The sequence below is a fragment of the Pseudorca crassidens genome, chromosome 13 (genome assembly GCF_039906515.1).
Source record: "Pseudorca crassidens isolate mPseCra1 chromosome 13, mPseCra1.hap1, whole genome shotgun sequence".
Taxonomy (NCBI): domain Eukaryota; kingdom Metazoa; phylum Chordata; class Mammalia; order Artiodactyla; family Delphinidae; genus Pseudorca; species Pseudorca crassidens.
The window spans coordinates 2,887,498-2,896,060 of record NC_090308.1 but is presented as its reverse complement, the minus strand read 5'-3'; the positions used below and the strand labels follow the sequence as shown (position 1 = coordinate 2,896,060).

At 49.6% G+C, this 8,563-nt stretch overlaps 1 long non-coding RNA gene across 1 annotated transcript; it reads left to right on the top strand.

Moving 5' to 3' along the window:
- The first annotated feature begins 1,487 nt into the window (after nt 1-1,487).
- LOC137204349 (uncharacterized) lies at nt 1,488-7,142 on the top strand. Its single transcript, XR_010933562.1, has 3 exons — nt 1,488-3,522; nt 5,799-5,884; nt 5,972-7,142. It is a non-coding gene; the product is annotated as an uncharacterized lncRNA (long non-coding RNA).
- Nucleotides 7,143-8,563: the final 1,421 nt, after the last annotated feature.

The following is an 8,563-nucleotide window of genomic DNA, read 5'->3' as shown; positions in this document are numbered from 1 at the left end:
TAAATGGAGTCATTATTGCTCAGAGAGCTCTGTGACCTGGAACCAGGAAGCCACGGAGGAAGGTGACGTGCATGCCTCAGCCTGGATGGACTCTGACCTTTTGACCTGATGAAGTTGTCCAGAGCACCTGCCAGAAATGCAAGATACTTATCGGACCCTTACCCTAAAATAACTTGAGACAGTCTATCTACTTATTGGACCCCTGCCCTAAAACAACTGACGATGCCTTAAGGGCAAATCTTCTCTCACTTGCGACTGTCAGTCACGGGTCTTGCCAGGCAACCTTTAACAGCCTCCTGGCTTGTTTTCTTTTTTCCTGGCTTTGTGTCTTCAGAAGCCCCTGATCCTTTCTCTTCCTTGGAACACTCCTTTGGGGTTGCCCTGAATCTGTCTCCCAGACTGCAATTCTTACGACCCCAAATAGATTCTTCCTATTTGCACCCTGCATTTTTTTTTTTTTTTGTCTGACACATCCTAGTGAACAGTCTGTAAGGAAGCCCGAAGTTAGCTTGTACTTCGTGCCCAGAATCCTAGAACAAAAGCCGGGAGCTTCCTACTTCCTTCCTCTTCCTGCTTCTCAGCCACAGGGCTTTCCAGAGGCAATGGCCTATCCAAACATGAGGCAGCCGGACAAGCAGGAGGTGGTCCCAAGTGGTGAGATGCAAAGCTTGAGAACATCTTTCCTGGGCCCCGAGATGAGAGTCCCCGCTTCCTTCCAGGCCCGCCAGAGGGGGGTCTCTGCACCTGCGATGGTCCCTCCTCCCTCTTCCCTCCACCCACCCTCCCTCTGTCCCTTCACCAGCCCGCAGGGGAGCCCGAGTGAAGGAAGCAACAACAAGTTCCAGCAGAGCCCTCGGTCAGGGAAGCTGAGGTCCCCCCGGGAGACGTGGTCCTTTCCGGAGGCAAGCCCAGGGCCAGCCCACCCCCCAGAGGCCACTCCATCCCACGTCAAGACCTCTGCCCCCAAGGGGCCCCACGCACAAACCAGCACCCCTTCACCAGCTGACTGTGGTGAAAGAGGCTGGGTTCCCAGAGGGGCCTTAGGAGAGGTAACACCTGGTGAGCCTCTGCGGGAACCCTTCCCCATGGAAACATTTTAAGCATTTTGAAACAAAGACAGTACAAAACATCTCAAGTTTCCTATTCCCATTTCTTAAGTTTCATACAGTACTTTGTAGAAAAATGTATCAGACACTCTCCAGTGACAATTCAGGTAGGAAATTACACTGGAATCTGAGCCCCTGAGCGGCTAGAAGGGCCTTAGAAAGAGTGCAGCAGCCATGAGTTGGGAGAGAGCTGGTGACAGTTCATCATGGGCCCTTGACTGTCTCATAAGCTTGCCTTAATCCCTTCTCTGGACATGATAGCAAAGCTGGGCACAAAATGCAACACAATAGCTTTTCTTCCTTGAGGACTGAGGCCCCAGAATGCTTTGTGAGTGAACCAAGTCGGTTGCCCGTTAAGGCCGTGAGGCTGCCCCAGGCAGAGGGTGGGGACCAGCTGTCATTGTGCAGGGGTGGGGATGGAGAGACCTTCATTCCTTTCTGCCTCCCGACCACACCCCTGGAAACAAAGCGAGCGCCCTGACAAGCCCTGCCATAAGGGCGACACTCAGAGTGTCCCGCTGGAACAGGAGGTGGGCGCCGTCGCCACGCTCCCGGGTCAGCAGGGCCCCTGAGATGATCGCCAGACCGCTCCCGCACCCAGGGGAAGGCAGACGGGCGGGCAAACAGCATGTGGTTTGGCAGCGCCACTGTCCCAGGACGCACACGGCACAGAAGTGGCCGACGTCAGCTCCAGCCAAACCCTCGTCTGGCCCCGCAGCCGGCCGTTCTCCACACGTGGCGTGGAGGTCATTGTAAATCTATTCATCTCACTCCTCTGCTGAAAAACCTCCAAGGACTCCACTCCAGCCCCAGAGTAAAGGGCACTATCGTGATAACAAAGGGCAGGGTAGATTAGAGAAACGCACAGAGCTGGTCCTGACCCAGCCCCGGCTCTTCTCTCCAGCCTCACACATCACCACATCTTTCTTTCCACAACACATACAGGGGCACACGTACGTGCATGCCTGCACGCACACCATGTAAACACACGTGGAGACCCACCTGTTTAGCCAGGCCTCCGTGCTCAGCGTCTGCGGCATCCACAGGCCTGTTCTCATTGCTTGAAATCTTGCCTCCCATGTCCCCCAAGGCCCACCCCCAACTCCTCCAAACTTCCTTTCTTGGCCAATGCCCACTTGACCTCTGGGTCTCCTCCTCAGGGGAGCCCTCCCGGACCTTTTATGACGTGGCCAGGGGTCCGAGCCCAGAGCCCTCCTCATGCTCTGTCCATCCCTAAGCAGGGTCACCAGTCTCTCCCCAGCTTTGCCTGGCCGAGGTCGGTCATCCCGCTAGACTGCCTCGTGTCCAGACCCCACCCCGTGATGGAAGCTCAGAGGATGTTTATAGAATGAATACATGAGTAACAGTAACGAGAGCATGTTTAAAGGATCTGAGACATAATTTGCCTCAATACGACGTCTAAAGTTCATTGTAGGGGTGAAAGTAAATCTAGGTGTCAATAAATGAACAGTTATGTGTTGAGCATGTTCTGTGTGTAGCTGTCCCTTCAGCGGGCTGGCGAGGTCTAGAAAGATACAGCTGAGCGTTCAAACGGCCCAGATAAGCCAGGCGTTTCTTCCGCCGTGGGTGCTCACGGGGCCTCCCTCCACTACTGAGGAGGAGAAGATCCAACCTTTGCCATGTGTGAGCTAAGTGGTGTGCAGTGTGCTTTGACCCTCAGGCTCCCTTCTCACACACTGAGCCGCGTGAACCACTGAGTGCTGAGTGAAGGGGTGTGTCCCCCAAAGATCTGCTCTTTTGGAAAATATCCTGCTTCTTAATTTTGCTCAAATGTGTTATTCCAAAGAAAGACACAAAGGTGATTCTTTTTATGATTATCTGTTGGCATTATATCTTTCCAGGGGAGAAGGTTTTTTTTGTTTTTCTTAAGATTTTTTGATGTAAACCATTTTTAAAGTCTTTATTGAATTTGTTGCAATATTACTTCTTTTTTTTTTTTTTTAATGTTTTGGCTTTTTTGGACCCGAGGCATGTGGGATCGTAGCTCCCCGACCAGAGATCGAACCCGCACCTCCTGTATCGAAAGGCCAAGTCTTAACCACCGGACCTCCAGGGAATTCCCCAGGGGAAAAGTTTTTGCAACTCAAACCCCTTGACGAGAGAAAATGCCACCCCCAAATCCTGTTTCCTGAGAGAGAGCAGAGAGCCTGGTAGGTAAGAACAGAACTCTGCTCTTTCTCTGTCTTTCTGTCAACAGGTGGTGTTGTCAGCCATAAAATCCCTGCTGAGGTCACAGCTCTGCTGTAAATGGAGCTTCCAGTCACCCTATTAATGTCCATTTGAGGTCTTCAGGAAACTCCTTTACTAGTTCCTCAAAGCAAGGGACCCTCACACGACTTTGAATGAGTGAACCAGCTATAAACGAGTTTTGGATGTTGCTTGCTTAAAAGCAAAGGTAAATCCAGCATTTTGATCATTTATTTCTCCTGCTCCATTTGCTATATCCCTACTGGATGATGGAAACATGACTGCAGTATTACACGAATGGTTAAAATATGTTCCCATGGTAACTGCGACCAGGATGCAATCTATAGAAAAAGAGTGTGTATCAGTGCAACTAAATGACTATCCAATTAAAAATAACCCAATCTGCCTTTTAAGGAGTTAGTAGATTAACGTGCATTTGTTGTGTACTTGTTATTTTGTTCAGAGAAGAAAAAGATACTATCTCACCCTTGAAGAAGTTACAAATTAATTTTTGAAATGATATTTAATCATAAATGAACACAAGCAAGACAGCACAGGGTGAATTTTAACTTTGGACATTCGTGGCCCCTGAAGGCAGCACCTGGGACTGTTTTGGAAGCGTAGAGCCTCAGGCCCTGAAGTGAGGGCTTCCCGCTACCGGGCCCCTCGGGTGATGCACAGCGAAGTGTGCAAGCGCTGGCCTCCACTAGGGAAACAGGGAGATCCCGAGGCAGCTTTATTCAGGAGGCGGATTTGGAGGGATACTTGTATAAAAACAAGGATTTGCTGCCGAATTCCAGAGACCTTACTTTCCAAATCTGTATCGATTCTGTTCTTCTTTCTGCATCTCAACTCTCTCTGCAGAGCCCAAGCCTCGGCCCCCCTCGGCGGGCATCCCTTCTCCTACTCTGATGTGGCTCCCATCCCGCTGACCAGTGAAACGCAGGTGACAGCCCCTCGGCTTTCACACCTGCGTGCGGCTCCCTTACAGATAGGTCAGGTCCATACCACCTGCCCCGACTGGGTTCCCATGGAGACAGTGCGGCAGGTGTCTGTGTGCAGGACGCAGGACCAGCCCCAGCAGGGGCGTGACAGGAGCAGGTGTGCACCCAGACAATGGGATAGAGTCTAGGCAGAGGCTTTGAGCCCATCCCGCGAGGCAACCCATCATGAGGGCAAAGGTCCAGGCCTCCACTTCTGCGTCCATCCGTCACTGGACAGGACTGCCCCTGGGGACAGGCGTGACCTGGTGTGAGGCGGCCATTCCCCAAGAGGACTCAGCCAGCACTCGAGTGGCTTCACCGAGGTTACGTGTGAGAGGGGCGGTCAGCCTGGGAACCAAGGAGAAGTGAGCACCACCGTGGGGCCACCTGCAAGGTCAGTGTCAGGAGCTAAGCCACCGTCAGCAGCAGCCATGGCCAGCCGGCCAGCGTGAGTGGGGCGGGGAGATGCAGCTACAGCTGCCGTGGCCATAAAAGGCTATTGGCCACAGGGGGACTCATGTGGGAACAGAGAGCGCTGAGTTAGACCCATACCCCAGAGTCCTTGAAGCTGGTTTGGCTGAAGAGGAAGTCAGTTTACAGACAGCTTGGGCACCGCTTATACCAATGTTGGGTCTCTGAATCCTGTCACTTATATGACCCGTTCACTTCATATTTGTCTCTGTCTCCTTTTTCTTCTCTGTAAATTGGGAATCATAATAGTACCGACATGATAGGGATGTTGTGAAGTAGTGATCTTGGACTGCGCCTGCTACACACTGAACGCTTGCTCAGTGATGATGGGTATTAGCATCATTTATTTGGATAAACCTGTAATTATATTCCAGCCTGGCCTCTTAGGTGCTGTGACCTTGTGCAGGTTTTCTGTTGCTGTTTTTTTTACTTCATGTCTCTGCTTAGAAATAATATTATTTCATGCACTTTTCGTTGATTGCATCTTTTGGAAATTCTATTCCCTGGTTAAGAAAATGAATTGCAAATTTGTGTTAAGATAAGCAAAGATTAAAAGGAAACATCTGTTTTGCGCTGCTACAAAGAATATTAACATCCAAGATGCATGAGCTGGGGTCTCACTTAGCACCCAGCACTCTCCTTCTTGGTACTCCATTACGTGGGCTGACTGAATCACAAGCTATCTTTACGCCAAAATAATGCATATTTCAACTTCAGAAAATGTATTAGACGTCTGTTACGATTGTCAAGTCTGTCTTTGTTTTCCTATCATCGGAACAGTGAATGTATTTTACAGGAATTTAGGCAGGGACTTTTCATATGTTGTATAAAAAGCTCTTGCAAGTGCAGGAAATATAACTGATGCTGATAAAAGTGCCTAAAAAGTTAAACGGCAAACTGTCCATTCTAGGTGCTTATATGAGTTTCTGTTGATGTAAATGGGATGATTTGTGACAATTATTATAAAAGCCAGGGTAACCCAGAGATGTGTGCACTAGTTTTCTAACTAGCCTTTCAATAATCCTTCTAGAACCTTTGCCATGGGAGCACACCTGTATACCTGGATTAAATGTCCACGGGGGCTCTCCAGCTTTACCCGGCGGTTGGTGTATTGCAGTAAGTAGAGGGTCATTTTTCCATAAGCTATAAGGTGTTTGAGCAGGTACAAGGTGATTTCCTCAGCTCTTTGCATGGTTTTCCTAGGATCAGAGTCTGGACTTGTGATTGTGGTATCCCTGCCCATGACACTGTACACTCTTCCCAGTGAAGAGGGGGAACAGCTCCCCTCAGGGTAAGCTTGTTGAACTCAGGTACCGCATCGATGTCATTCTGTTTGTTTCCTTTTCTTTATGTATTCCCAGAGTCTGGGAGAGTCATGGAACATAGTAAATGTTCCATAAATATTTTTTGCATGAATGAACGAACAAAAAGTTATAACTCCAACAGTTCACTAGAAATTATCTCATCTTTCCTCCTTTTTAAATAAATAAGGCAAGCATCCTCATTCAGTAACATTCTTGCAGTCTTACAGCTGGTTAAGAGCTGAGCAAACGTCACCCACATCAACAGACCGTTGGTGACGAGACTGGCTCATTTTGCTCGGCCTGAGTGGGAGAGAGGTCACGAGGACGGTTCCCAGACATCCTTCCTGACATGCAGGGTCTTCTTCACTCACACTTGCGTTTCCTGTCCAGAGATATTTATGGAAGCAGAAGGTGGTTAAGGGGTAGATTTGTTTTTGCATGAATTTCATTGTTAATCACTCTTGCAGAAGGGTTGGTTACGAACAAACAAAAAAATAAAAGTTGTACAATCTAAAACACTTTGTTTTCCGACAGTCTTGGCCCTGCCTGAACTGGCCCAGACGCTAAATCTCAGAAACGTGTGAGCTTTTCGTCCTAGGTTTTCATGTGTATGTTAGGAGGCGAAAGGGAGATTCTAATAAGGAGGATGTATGTGTTTTTAAAAGTGTTGTTGTATTCCTTACAACAAACGTTAGCTGAACACAAATCACGACTCCATGACCTCAGGGTTTGAATCTGTGAGGCCACAAGGGGGCGTAATTTGGCCACAGAAGAGTCTCAAGCCTGGAGAGAGCCGAGGAGGGCAAAGCCGCTTTGGGAACCACCTGCATCCGGGAGGAGAAGCAGGTGTCTGCGCTTTCCACCTTCTCCTTCAGGTGCTCCTTGCTCCCAAAGCCGGGGGCAGAGTCTCTTCCAGCCCAACCCAGTGACTGTGTCCCTGGGGCATCACAACTTAACACAGGAAGAGCAGGGTCCTCCCTGCAGACAGGTGGAGGGCATAGGAGATCTTAATGATTTGTGTATTTTATTGAAAACCCCAAATATTTCATTGGCTGCTAAAACTGACGACATACAAATTCCTCCCTCCTGCCCCCCGTCCCCCCCCACCCCCGCCCCCCTGCCCCCCTGCCCCCCACCCCCCGCCCTTCTCTTTCTTTCTTTCTTTCTAACTCATATTTAGGAGACTCCATCCCCTTTATTTCTTTTCTTTTTTTTTTTTTTTTTTTTTGTGGTACGTGGGCCTCTCACTGTTGTGGCCTCTCCCGTTGTGGAGCACAGGCTCCGTATGTGCAGGCTCAGCGGCCATGGCTCACGGGCCCAGCCACTCCGCGGCATGTGGGATCCTCCCGGACCAGGACACGAACCCGCGTCCCCTGCATCGGCAGGCGGACCCTCAACCACTGCGCCACCAGGGAAGCCGCATCCCCTTTATCTCTTTTGGCCCTGATCTTGCACCTCTGCCTGGGGACCAGCCCACAAGTGCCAGTGTAAACAGGGGAAAGCGCAGAGGGTTAGGCCTGCACCTGGGAGGGCAGCTCTGTGCTCCAGGCTTTCTGGAAGGACTTCTTCTCGTACTGGTTGTGTTGCTTCCACAGGATGAAAATTATTTTCTCTGACTGTTGTGTGTTATCTGAGTTCCAGTTAGGAAAACTCCAGCTGGACGGCAGATGCCCGTACTCTTCTTATGGAACTTGAGCTGAGATCAAGTAAAGTAAGACAAATGTCTTTGCTGCTGCGACTACTGGCAATTAACACGTCAGACAGAACTTGTCTTAGGTGAACGTTCCACGATTACTGGGGACTGAGGTTGACCATGTTGCTTAGTGGTTGGGTGGTGGGTTCTGGTCTTAAAGACCTGGGTTCAAACCCTGAGCCCCGTGCTGTGTGACTGATCTCAGACAAGCTATCTAACCTCTTTGTGTCCAGTCTCTATCTGTGGAAGAGGGAACATAGTGGCATGTAAAGTACCCAGAGCGTCTTAAGTGCTTCCTATACACTTGTTATTATAATGTCATAATTTTTATAGTAGAGTTTGCTCATACCCTTCACCTAATTCTCCCTAATGTTGACATCTTACATCACCAGACCACAGGGATAAAACCAGGAAATTAACGTGGATGCAACACCATTAACTAAGCTGTGGACTCTATTCGTGTTTCTCCAACTGTCCCCCTAACGTGCTTCATTGTGTCCGGGACCCAGTCCCAATGGGTTCAGCGGCCACGACTCCGCAGCCCCTAGCGGGTCTGCAGGCTTCCTTCCTCTTTCACAACCTGAGCACTTTGGGAGAGTCCTGGCGAGTGATTCTGTAGAATGTCCTTTGCTTTGGGCTAATCTGATATTGCCTCACAATTACACTGAGCTTACGCATTCTGGGGCAAGAATACCGCAGAATTCTCAGTGCATCCTGTCCGGAAAGACGTGTGCTGATATGTCTTATTACAGACACAGTCGGTCCTCCGTATCCATGGGTTCCCAATCTGGTGGATTC